The sequence below is a fragment of the Homalodisca vitripennis genome, chromosome 4, assembly GCF_021130785.1.
Source record: "Homalodisca vitripennis isolate AUS2020 chromosome 4, UT_GWSS_2.1, whole genome shotgun sequence".
NCBI classification, from domain to species: Eukaryota; Metazoa; Arthropoda; class Insecta; order Hemiptera; family Cicadellidae; genus Homalodisca; species Homalodisca vitripennis.
In genome coordinates, this window is record NC_060210.1 from 147036834 (window position 1) to 147048655 (window position 11822).

Below are 11822 nucleotides of genomic sequence, written 5' to 3' on the forward strand. Positions count from 1 at the left end.
GGTTTATGTAGTGAGTTGCTGTATACCGTGACGGTGCCAAGTATCAGGGTAATCAGTCACTGTGATTGGTTCTGCCTCATATTCACGCTAATAACACCATAATTTCGGACTACTTATAGTGGAAGTTTGAAGTTTAAGAGCATATTACAGAATCCTGTGGTATGAGTTCAAGCAAAGTTTGGTTTAACGTCTCGGCTGTTTGGTGGTATTATCACTAAAGTTATTTGAGACGACAATATAAATGCTCCCATAATACGATAATCCGTTAATCCATCCATTTGTGGGAGTTCAAAATTCATTAAAAGGTGTACGTTTTGTAAGAAACCTCTAATCATCTTGTCCTCGCCTATTACTATCAATTTTTCCTGTTTTCTGTTAACGTTACTGTAAATATTTATCAAAACAAGAGTGTGGCAGGCGCTGTGTCGTGTCAAAAGGGTTGCCCAAATTTAAAATGCTACTTATTGTTGGCTGGTTGTTTCTGAAATATGTAGAAAACTAAATAACCAATAGACTTAGTTATTTACACGAATATTCATTTCTACATAGAAGACACTGAGTTCAATATTATGGTGCATATCGCTATTTGGTTGAACGTTATCAAATATTTTTACATTGGTTTTATGGATAAACTATCAACTAACAGAATAAAGAAATTGCAAATTAGCTGAGTATAATGATATTAGATGTTAACGTGTGACATATTAACACATACAACGTATTCACACAGTAAAAATCAAAATGATGAGTGGAAAGTCAATGTTAAAGGTTGATGATAAACGCACTTTTGTTTTGTAGTACCTACTTTACCTTACCGGAATTTTAATATTTACACACTCTTGTAGTAACATATTCCGAGAAAAATCATCTATAAGACTCCCAACTTTGCTTGAAATTTCATTTCTTCATAGACAGGTATGAGTTCTATGACGGTGCATGGTCAAGTATGGAATTTGGCTGAGCGTCATTAAAGCCATCAATCAGTGCCATGACACAATTTGTCTTTTCTGCTGGGGGATGTAAAAAAATCTTTTCTGTACAGTGTCTGCCTATCTATCTGTCCGCAGGACCCCTGGAGAATAAAATGAGCTATAGACTCGGAATTTTGCATCTAACCTCAGCGAATCCTGTTTTATCAATGCATTATACCTTCGCAGTCCGTAAAAATATGCTAAATTTATGTCCGTTGTCGAGTTCTATCAATAGACATCGATAAAATCAAGACAATATAATATTTGCAAAGCAGTGTCGTTACTCATGTTTATCATGTACACACCAATTTGAGATCTTGCCAGGGTGTTTTGGTATGTAATATCGACATTGTTACGAAACATTTATGACGTCATTGCCCCCGGGGTGAATAAAATAATGAAGATGCTCTACAACGCCTTAATTAGGTTGAAGTCAAATACGGTAAAATAATAACGTGAGTCAGGAACAATAAGAACTTCGACAAAAGCTTGTACTCGAATGACGCGGACGTTTACTGTGTACGAGATGAGCAGCCCGAGTAGCTCAAGGGTCTCTTGTCTTACGATGATGAGTGGGCGAGGGGGTGGAGGAGGGGACATCACAAGAGTTGTCTCCACAAGAGTCCTGTGAAAAGATAATACAGAATACAAGAGGTAAGCAGTTTAATTGTCGTCGGATTCTTCCCTCCAAACCATCGCGTTGTTATTGTTTCTACAGCCGTTCATTTTTAAGGGTGGGTTTTTATTTTTCTGGACGAAGATTATTTTGGATGACATCTTCCTCTAACTTAGTAGTAGTAAGGTACGCAAATGGTAGTTGCTAACTTCTCATATCATTTTCTCGCTGGCGTGAATATTGGAGCTCTACTACTCATAACAATGAAAATATAAATTATGTATGGCGTACAAAATAGAGTCTAAGAAAAGAAGATTGTGGAATAAACAATTAGAAAAATATAAGAGATAAGATTCTATGTATTATCCTGTTTTGCCAAACCTATTATTTGTACGTTAAATAGAACCAAGATTGGGAATATTTAAATGGTTTACGTAAACCTTGTACTGAAAAATGTACAGTCTAAGAGCCGGGAGCCAATTTGGATTGTATAAGCACACAACTTTCCAAGGTGTCAAAAGTATAAGCACATTGTATAAGCACAATCTTGGAATTGATACAGGATAGAAATCGATTGTAAGCCACGGTAATTTTTGTGGGGATCAAAATAGTTCGGAATCAGAATGGTTACACATATCAGAGGATAATATTTATCAGAGCATAGCCAACTGTTAGATATGTTAATAAAAGTTAAAACAGCGTCAGTCAACCATACGAAGACCGATATTCTGGTTGAAAATAGCAACTTTCAGACTATTTATCGCGCTGTACTTTTTACAAGGTGGGTGTCTTACGCAATGAAAATTATCTGTTTGCTCTTGGGCTATTAATTATTACTTCTGATCTGGTAGACCTTTTTGGTTGAGCGTCAGCGAAGCACATCATCACTGGTGGGACTGGAAACATTTCTGTCCTTACGATAACTCGAAAACGAAATGACTTGCAGACTTTAAATTTTACACGAATCTTCTACATATAGGCAAGACTGAGATCAATGTTGATGTGTATCGGGAAAACATTGTCTTCAAGAGTTGGCTCTAGGACAGTACACCAGGATAATAAAGATAATGAGATAGGATAGACAATATGTTTTGAGTTTCAATATTATAAAATAAAGTTTCTCTTATTTCCCTTTTTTGTTCTTTAACGTAAGTGTAAGGCTGTGACGAAATGGCCTAAGTTTGACTCCTTATGAACAGTGTTAAACTGAAACGACTTTATTTTTGGTTTCAGGCGAATAAGATATGCCTTATTTTAGGATATGATGAATACGCACTAAAACACTTTTTAGCTTTTGTTGTAGCTTACAGTGTGTATCCTTTAACATATTTTAAAGTTAAATAGCAAAAATGTTTGATATATTTAATCTCGTAAACTATTAAAATTATCGAACAAACTAAAATATCATTTTGATGTGTATTAACCATATCTTTAAAATGAGTCTTCTTCCATAATTCTTGAACTAAAAATGCGGCTGTAGTAGTAACAAGTAAATAAGGACAAGTTTAACATTGTCCTTATGGGACCGAAATCAAAATAGCCGCCAATACAGCTAGCTGGACCCTGATTCGTGTCCTATGTCAGACAACCAGGGTCACAAGTTGTATAACAATAAATTTAAAATTACATTTCAAACAAATTCAATATAGTAGGCTATATTATAAAACTGGTAATCAGTTAGTATACTTGTCAAATTAAATATCAATGTTATTGAAGCCTACTGAGTTTTGATAATTGACGATGTTAACAAAGGTTATTGGGAAAACAATTTAGGTAAGCTACTTGCTTTTACTTATTCATTAGAAAGATGAAGAAGACCGAACATTCCGTACACGTTTCGTTGGTTTGGGTTCGTCTTACTGAATATTCTTGATAATCCTATACTATACCTAGGTTTTTATAGTCATAACCTAGGATGATTATTGGATAGGTAATTTGGATTGTTTGATAGTGCATATAAAACATATGTCCGGAAACGCTTTGTTAGCGAAAGTCATATTTTTATGACTTAAAGTTAAATGTTAAATTTATCGGATTTTATGTAAAATAAACTGCAACATTGAATAAAATAGGTCCCAGACCAGTATGAAGACATGTTTGAGATCTGACAAAATAGGCAAAACTCTGATATTGCGTTTTCGTATGTGTTGATTTAATTAAACATTAATTTTTAAACATTCTGTTTGTTTAATATTTACCTTTTTTACATAATTCTCTTCAGAATTAAATTCTCTACACGTTTTCGTTAAAAATTTTTAGTGTTTACTACTCATTTAATGAAGTTATAGTATTTCATATCCAAACAAAGCTTTTCAAGAACTAATTTTGCATATTTAGTCTGATATTTCAGATATGGTTGGTCATACAGTTTTCGAACGTATTTTATTAAATTTTCAAGCTCTTTTTACGTAAAATCCTATAAATTTAACTCCTAACTTTATGCCATAAAAATATCAGTTCCGCTTTACACCCGTCCTTTCCCTTTCGGGTTACTCGAGGGACACCCTGTAAATAAGGCGTCAGTTCGTCAGACGATTTGACTCTGTTTACGACATTTTGTTTGCTATCGAACTTGTTATTATATACCTTGACTTTGTGACTTTACTATATTTTCAGAACAAACGCTGACACAGTTTGTCACAACAACGGGGAGTCTGCCTTTTTCGCCCGATACAAAGAGGGATGCTAATACATGTGCTAGTAAAAAGCCGCTTTAACCACCGATTACAACGAGCTAGTTCCACGTAGCCCAAGTCATAATGATTTTATTTTGTAAAAAAGTTTATTGGCTGAACGTTTTAGCGGGAAAACTCGCCCATTAGCTCTTCTCACCACTTCCTGATGTCGCAACCCGATTTCCGTCTGTCTGTACGAGTTCACCTAGAGGGTTGAAATTTGGGATCAAACTATATCTATACTACCTCTAAACGGAACACATAGAAGTCTTAATTTCTCCTTGGCGTGACGTTTAATCATATTGGCAGCAAGTAAAACACAGACTAAACAAGTTAGTTAACAGAGAACATTGTGAGGGCTAATCATATGACATTTTCCAATAGCTTATCAACACGTGACGAAGTTGCTTTGTAAGATCGGTTGAATTCACACAAAGATTTAACGTTTCACCTTAATCTGCAATGTAATCTTCAAATCAGAAAGAGTGTGAAGGCAGTTTTACTGTGTTATGTTGACTGGGATTACTGATGAAATCCATTACGGATTGCAATACATGGATTACACGTAATGTAGTTCAACAATAATTTCTATTAAATCATTTTCTTGTTTGTCTGTTAAATAAAACTAACTTTGCGAAGAACTAGATAGTGTTTTGAAATGTTTAACATAGTTTAGAATTCGAAATTAGTGCTATAATATGCAATTTAATATTTCACATGATAAACTGTAGTATATACTTATAAGAGTGTTTGCATATACCTAGGTTGGTACCCTTATAACATAGTTATTACCTTATGCCACCTCACTCAATAGATGTTTGTCAGTGGATAATGCAATTTTTTATGTATTTGCATGATTTTGCGGACGCTTAGCGGTATCTCTTCCACCAGTTGAAGAAATCAGATCTCCGTCTTTGTGTGTGTGTATACACGATAGTGGATACGTCGAATGATAGTGGATTGAAACTTCAATTCTGCTATATGTTTATAGAAATTAAAAATAAATGTAACCTTCGGTACATTGGGAGTTGCCCTCCGGGCCAAGATGTTTTCCGTTGTGTAGCGAACGTGAAGCCTTGCACGCTCAATATGTTTTCGGTTGTGTGGCAAACGTGAAGCCTTGCACGCTCAAGATGTTTTCCGTTATGTAGGGAACGTGAAGCCTTGCACACTCAATATGTTTTCGTTGTGTAGCAAACGTGAAGCCATTCACGCTCAAGATGTTTTCCGTTGTGTAGCGAACGTGTAGCCTTGCATGCTCAAGATGTTTTCCGTTGTGTAGCGAACGTGAAGCCTTGCACACTCAATATGTTTTCCGTTGTGTAGCAAACGTGAAGCCTTGCACACTCAATATGTTTTCCGTTGTGTAGCAAACGTGAAGCCTTTCACCCTCAAGATGTTTTCCGTTGTGTAGGGAACGTGAAGCCTTGCATGCTCAAGATATTTTCCGTTGTGTAGCGAACGTGTAGCCTTGCACGCTCAAGATGTTTTCCGTTGTGTAGGGAACGTGTAGCATTGCACGCTCAATATGTTTTCGGTTGTGTAGCAAACGTGAAGCCTTGCACGCTCAAGACGCTCAAGATGTTTTCCGTTGTGTAGCTAACGTGTAGCCTTGCATGCTCAAGATGTTTTGTTTTCCGTTGTGTAGCGAACGTGTAGCCTTGCACGCTCAAGATGTTTTCCGTTGTGTAGCGAACGTAAAGCCTTACACAATGACCCGAAGTCTGACGTCATTTAACCTTCTTACTCGAATTTAAAATGGATAAAAATAAAAATCAAGCTTCAATGCTGTAGTGTCGCCGGAAGGAGAGAAGATAAACAATTGACCGATTAGGATCTATTATATATAAAGAGGACGAGAGAAATTTCGACACTTGGCCATTTTAAATTTAAAGACCGAGTTATAGTACAAAATTTCAAACTAATTATAGAGATGTTAAGGAGGTTCATTCACAATAAGTTACATCTGGGAAAACATGTAAAATTTAGCACACAAGAAAGAAGAATTAACCAGACGTTTGTGATCCTGGGAGAGCAGCGACTCCAGGAAGATATGAGCGGTCTTATCCGCTGCGTCACGCCGCGCCATGTATACACAGCGTCATTTCATCACATGGGCCACTATTTTGGAAATCCGGTCGCAGAAGCGGTTGTACATCGACCCTTGGTGGCAGATATACCGCCAGCGTACGTTACCGCAGCGTGTGTACGCGAAATTATATGGTTTTGCGAAAACTGATGTGTATGAGGGGCCCAAAAATATCTAATCATGTATTCGTGTGTTTTTGGAATTATTTTTTAAATATAAATAGTTAATACTAAAATAAAAACAGTTATTTACACATTGTTTCTGAAACAAGTCATTATTAATACTGTTACTTAAAGAAAAGTAGTATTATGGTTCAATGTTAATATTTATTTATGTTCTTAAGTATGGAAAACCGCAATTATGTAACAAAATAGTTAACCATTACAGTATGATTTACCTTACTCCATTAGATTTTAAGAGCGACTACAAGTTTATTTTTGTACTGGAATGGAATGATATAATTACTAGATTATGTCAACTACGGTGATTGTTACAAAATAACTTGTAGATATGTTATTTTGCGGCAGACGGATGTGGCGTGCCCTAGTAGTACACAGTCTGTTCCTAGAAGGACGCGTTGTGTACAGGCAGAGGCGCCACACCCCAGTAGCATATCTTATCTTATCTATGACAAATAAACATTCCTGTGATTATTGTTCATAACTGTACCTGTTCTATCCTAACTCTCCTTTTCACTCCAACTCCAGTTATATCTTGCCACATGATATATTCCCATTTTGTTCATTGTGTTTCATACCTGTGCTGAAATAATAACGGTTCCGGTGACCTAGGGAAGGCACTAGTACGTAATCTTATTACCAACTTTCTACTCTATTGTTTTTCGTCTTACTTTATGAAGAAAAATTCCACACGATTGTTCTCAGTACAAATGTGTTTATTCTTAATTTTTTGTAGTTACCATGGTTACCCATAAGACCACTGTAATAATATTCGCTAACGCTCAGCCAGATTAATGAAGTGATATGCACCACCAACAAAGAGAGCGTTTGTCATATTTAAATGGAGCTTCATCCAACATTTCAAGTCCACAGGTAATTTCGTTTTCCAAATATCGTGCGGACAGACAGACAGAAATGAAATTTTCCAGACCCACGAGTGACAGGCTTCGCTGAAGCTCCGCTAGTAAGGTTAATACTTTGAAAATTCGTCGTAAATACACTTATATTGTTTCTTAGACATGTTTTGTGTTAAAAAAATAAGAAAGCCTCGACAATTCACAAAATTTTCTGCTTCGTACTGCGTCACAAAATTACCATCAGACAGATATCCCTATTAGTTATAATCATTTCAGTAATACATAAACCAGAATATTTTTTGTTAACATGGTTAATTTCTTAAAGTACTATTGTTTTTGTGTTTTTAAACTCTTTTAATTTAGTTGTTTGTGCACATACATGAGATTTCTAGGTTATAAATATTACGATCTATATTGTTTCTGATGGCAGTACAATAATTTATAGGAACACAATAATTTATTCAGTGGATCGTTCATGGGAAATGAACAGTTCAATCAACCTGTCATAAATAAACACACGCTATGTATTAATGTTAGCAGTATTAGCCTACTATTCACATCTGCCTCCATGTGTTGGTTACGTAAATTGTAAATACCATCACAGATAAAGTGTTATTTGCAACACACGAAGCAATTGGCGAGTGTCTTGGATAATTTTTGTTCATGGTCGAGGCAAAGATGGCTCATAATGTACTTACTCAATGCGAATATTGAGTTCAGCTAGATTTCACCTTACGCTAAATCTGGAGTCAACGTCCGTCTGAAAAGATCCAAAAAGTTAGCGATGTTTTAGGCACGATCCCAAAGCACGGCGGAGCAACCGAGTTTTCTACACATATAACATAGTTATGGAGGGTCGATTCAATGCGAACGTTGTGCACTCAATTGTGCATCAGATGAGACAATAACAATCTTAATCTTTATTACACACGATTTGTAGGCTACATGTCTCTGATGTAGAAACGAAGCCAAGAGTTTGTTTTGAGATTCTTCATCGTCAACTTTTTTGGACGTTGACTCCAGATTCCAGGAGTCAAGTATATGACAGAGTCAGATTTAAACGCTGCACTAAGAGGAAGGTGAAATAAAGTTGAACTCATTATTCGCATAAAGCAACTTATCATTAACTATGTAACTCCACACTGTTCAGAAGTAACTTAACTCGACTACGCTGAACAGTAACAATAGTGTTAATGCTAGTAAATAATCATTCTTCTTGTAACATATAAAGTGCCACACTTATGGTTCTGAATTTTGGAACTCTAGCGTTGTCAATATTCTTTAACATCGGATGGAGCAATGCCATCCCCCCCAAACCACGTTATTAAACATCATACTGGTGTATTCTTCAGTAAACTCAAATTTTAAGATATAAACTGATTTAAATTTTCTTTTCAAAACCGTTAATTTTTAGATAGGTATCATTTCAAAGTCATTAAATTAAAAGATTTTCTCCAAAAATATTCGTTTCTAACTACTCATCAGCCTAGAGTGTGTTCACAGATCGAGAGCACAACACCAGAATAATGATATAGTATATGACATACTAATTGCTAAAAAATATTTTTATAAAAATATAACTGTAAGACTAACAAAAGTTGTAGTAATGTTTTCAAATGCAAAGTAATGCTGTTTTGCTCTGCACTGTTTTTAATTAGAGTTAATTCAATTTCTTATTCAGTTACTGTATACTTTATTTACCGCATTTTGATCAGAAGTAAATTTTTTTAAAGTGTTATCTAAAACTTATGTGTTGAATTGGTAAAGTAAAAAAGTTATTCCGGTCCAATTAAAATAGTATGATAAACTTGTTAGGTAGACTACAAATGTTACATTCTTTGTAGTTTTATTAAGTTACAATATTTATTTCATTTGCTATTTGTTGTTGTACTAGAGTCTGACAGTCCATCCTTGGGAGGAGCGAAAGCCATGCGAAGTATTGCGCTGGTCACACCTACTAACGAAGCTTTTCCGGACTTATTTGAGTGGAGTTTTTTGTCATTTTATCATTATGAATAAGCTGAAAGGGTTCCTAAATTTATATATGTTTCCTTGTATCCCAGCATTTAACGTATTGATACTGTCAACAATACACACCGTCAAACCCCCAACCCCATAATATTGATGACTAGATTATTTTACGAAACAATTGTTCACAAACACCAAATTTTTACTTAATTTTTACATTTGTTCAGTGTTGGATTTTTTCATTGCTACAGTGACGACCCAATGTCCATTATTTATTTTTTGTTATTTTTTATTTTTTAATATATATTTCTGAATACAAATTGAGTAACTCAGAAATTTAGTTTATTGGTTTTCCGCAATATAAACTGGAATTTAATTTTTCACAAAATACTATTGTAATTAACTCATTGGTTAAATAGCACAGAAATGGAGGGGGTTATGGTAACGGCCAGTCTAAAAATTAAGAATTAAATTTTACATTATATAAATTAATAACAGGAATAAAACACAATTTTTAACCGGGAACCAACCAAACGTTTGGTGCATACAACAATTTTCTTTATTATATAAATTGTTATTATCTAATTAAGGGTTAAGAAAAGAGATTTCAACACACGATAATGAGAATTGGAAGTCACCCTGTCCCAGTGGCGTAACTAGGACGGGTGGAGAGGGAGGGAGGAGCCACGTGCCACTACTCTACAGGGGACACTTTCGGGTTCCCCTATCCTTTATGTACACAATACCTCCTCTGTACCTCCACTATAAGCCTTAGACAGTGAGGGGGAACGATTCCTTTATACTTGGGAGGGTGCACGATATACATGACCTTGTTCCTGTATTACTGGGTTACGCTACTGACCACCACTAGTACTGTAGACCAATAACGTGACACAAAATGGACGCAACTATAAATGAAGCTTCATTGTAAATCTTTATATAACAATATCTCCTAACTTAAAAGTAAAGTAAAGTAATGTCTTATTTTACCAGGCGAAGTTAGGGTAAGAAGCCCTCTCTCCGACAATACCCACTAACTTAAAGTAAAGTAATGTCTTATTTTACCAGGCGAAGTTAGGGTAAGAAGCCCTCTCTCCGACAATACCCACTAACTTAAAGTAAAGTAATGTCTTATTTGACCAGGCGAAGTTAGGGTAAGAAGCCCTCTATTCGGCAATATCACCTAACTTAAAGTAAAGTAATGTCTTATTTTACCAGGCGAAGTTAGGGCTAAGAAGCCATATCTACCACTTAACACGTATGGGTAAATTAACGCATACAGTTGCGTTTGTTGTTACTCCAAAGTGTCCAATTATTAATTTCATAAATACTTGATTTTCACTTCTTAAGTTATAAATGGTGTTTAATAATTTAGCTATTAATTTGAGATGTTTGAATTTAAGCTGCAAATCTATCGATGCACTGATAATACCTTAAACTTGTATATCATACTTTCTCGTTGAAATATACAAATTACTTACTCATCTCGTTACGTAACAAATGAGCTTTTCTCTGGTCATGGGCATTTTTGGGGGTGGCTTGTAGGAACTTGGGAAAACTAGACATACTGTCCGGAATTCCAGTGGAACCAGAGTCCACTCATGCAGTTAAGGCGGTGACATCAAAATTCCCAACATTCAAAACTTTCCGTCGAACTCATCTTTACCAATATTACTCCAGTAAGGACACAGCTAGCTTCTGCGGATGCTAGGGAAACGTACTTTCTGGAGATTATCGTAGAGGTAGTCCTAGCCATCATGAAACTTGTAACGCTCAAGCATTTCATGATTTTTGAAACGCGTTCACTTTAGTTACTTAAAATAACGTGCTACCTGCCTTACAGGACAATTACCATTTATATGAAAATGTCCAAAATTAAAAGTAAGCATGTTTACCTATCGCTGAAATCAAAATGGAATCTTGAATATCCAATCAAGGCATAAGTGATTATCATTCCTTTGGGCCAAAATCGACTTAGAACACAAAGGTAACGCAACGATCCAGAACGGGATCTCTAAGAAAAACACACCCCCTTCCTTTATTCTTTGATGAACGTGTGAGCTTGAATTTAATAATTGCTTCGATTAACGATTCAAGGAAAGGTCGTCATCAAAAACAAAAAATTACGACATTCAACTCTGGTGATGTTGGTAACGTGTGAGCTGGACGCTTGGTGGATACTTCTCAGCCATCAAATGAAGAATGACAGGCGATACCTACATTCGCTATATGTATAGCATCTCCATACTGCAGCTTTTGAATTGTTATCTCGATACAACAACATCAATGCAACATCGATGTTCAACATAATCTATAACAGAAGAGGTGTTGAACTATCTTGCTTGCAAGGAGATTATATGATCAACAATGATATTATTGAATATCAAATCAGATATCAAATACATGTATTTTAAACGATCGTCTCTTTCCTCTACATCAAGCAAGATTCCACAACCGCTTAAAACTT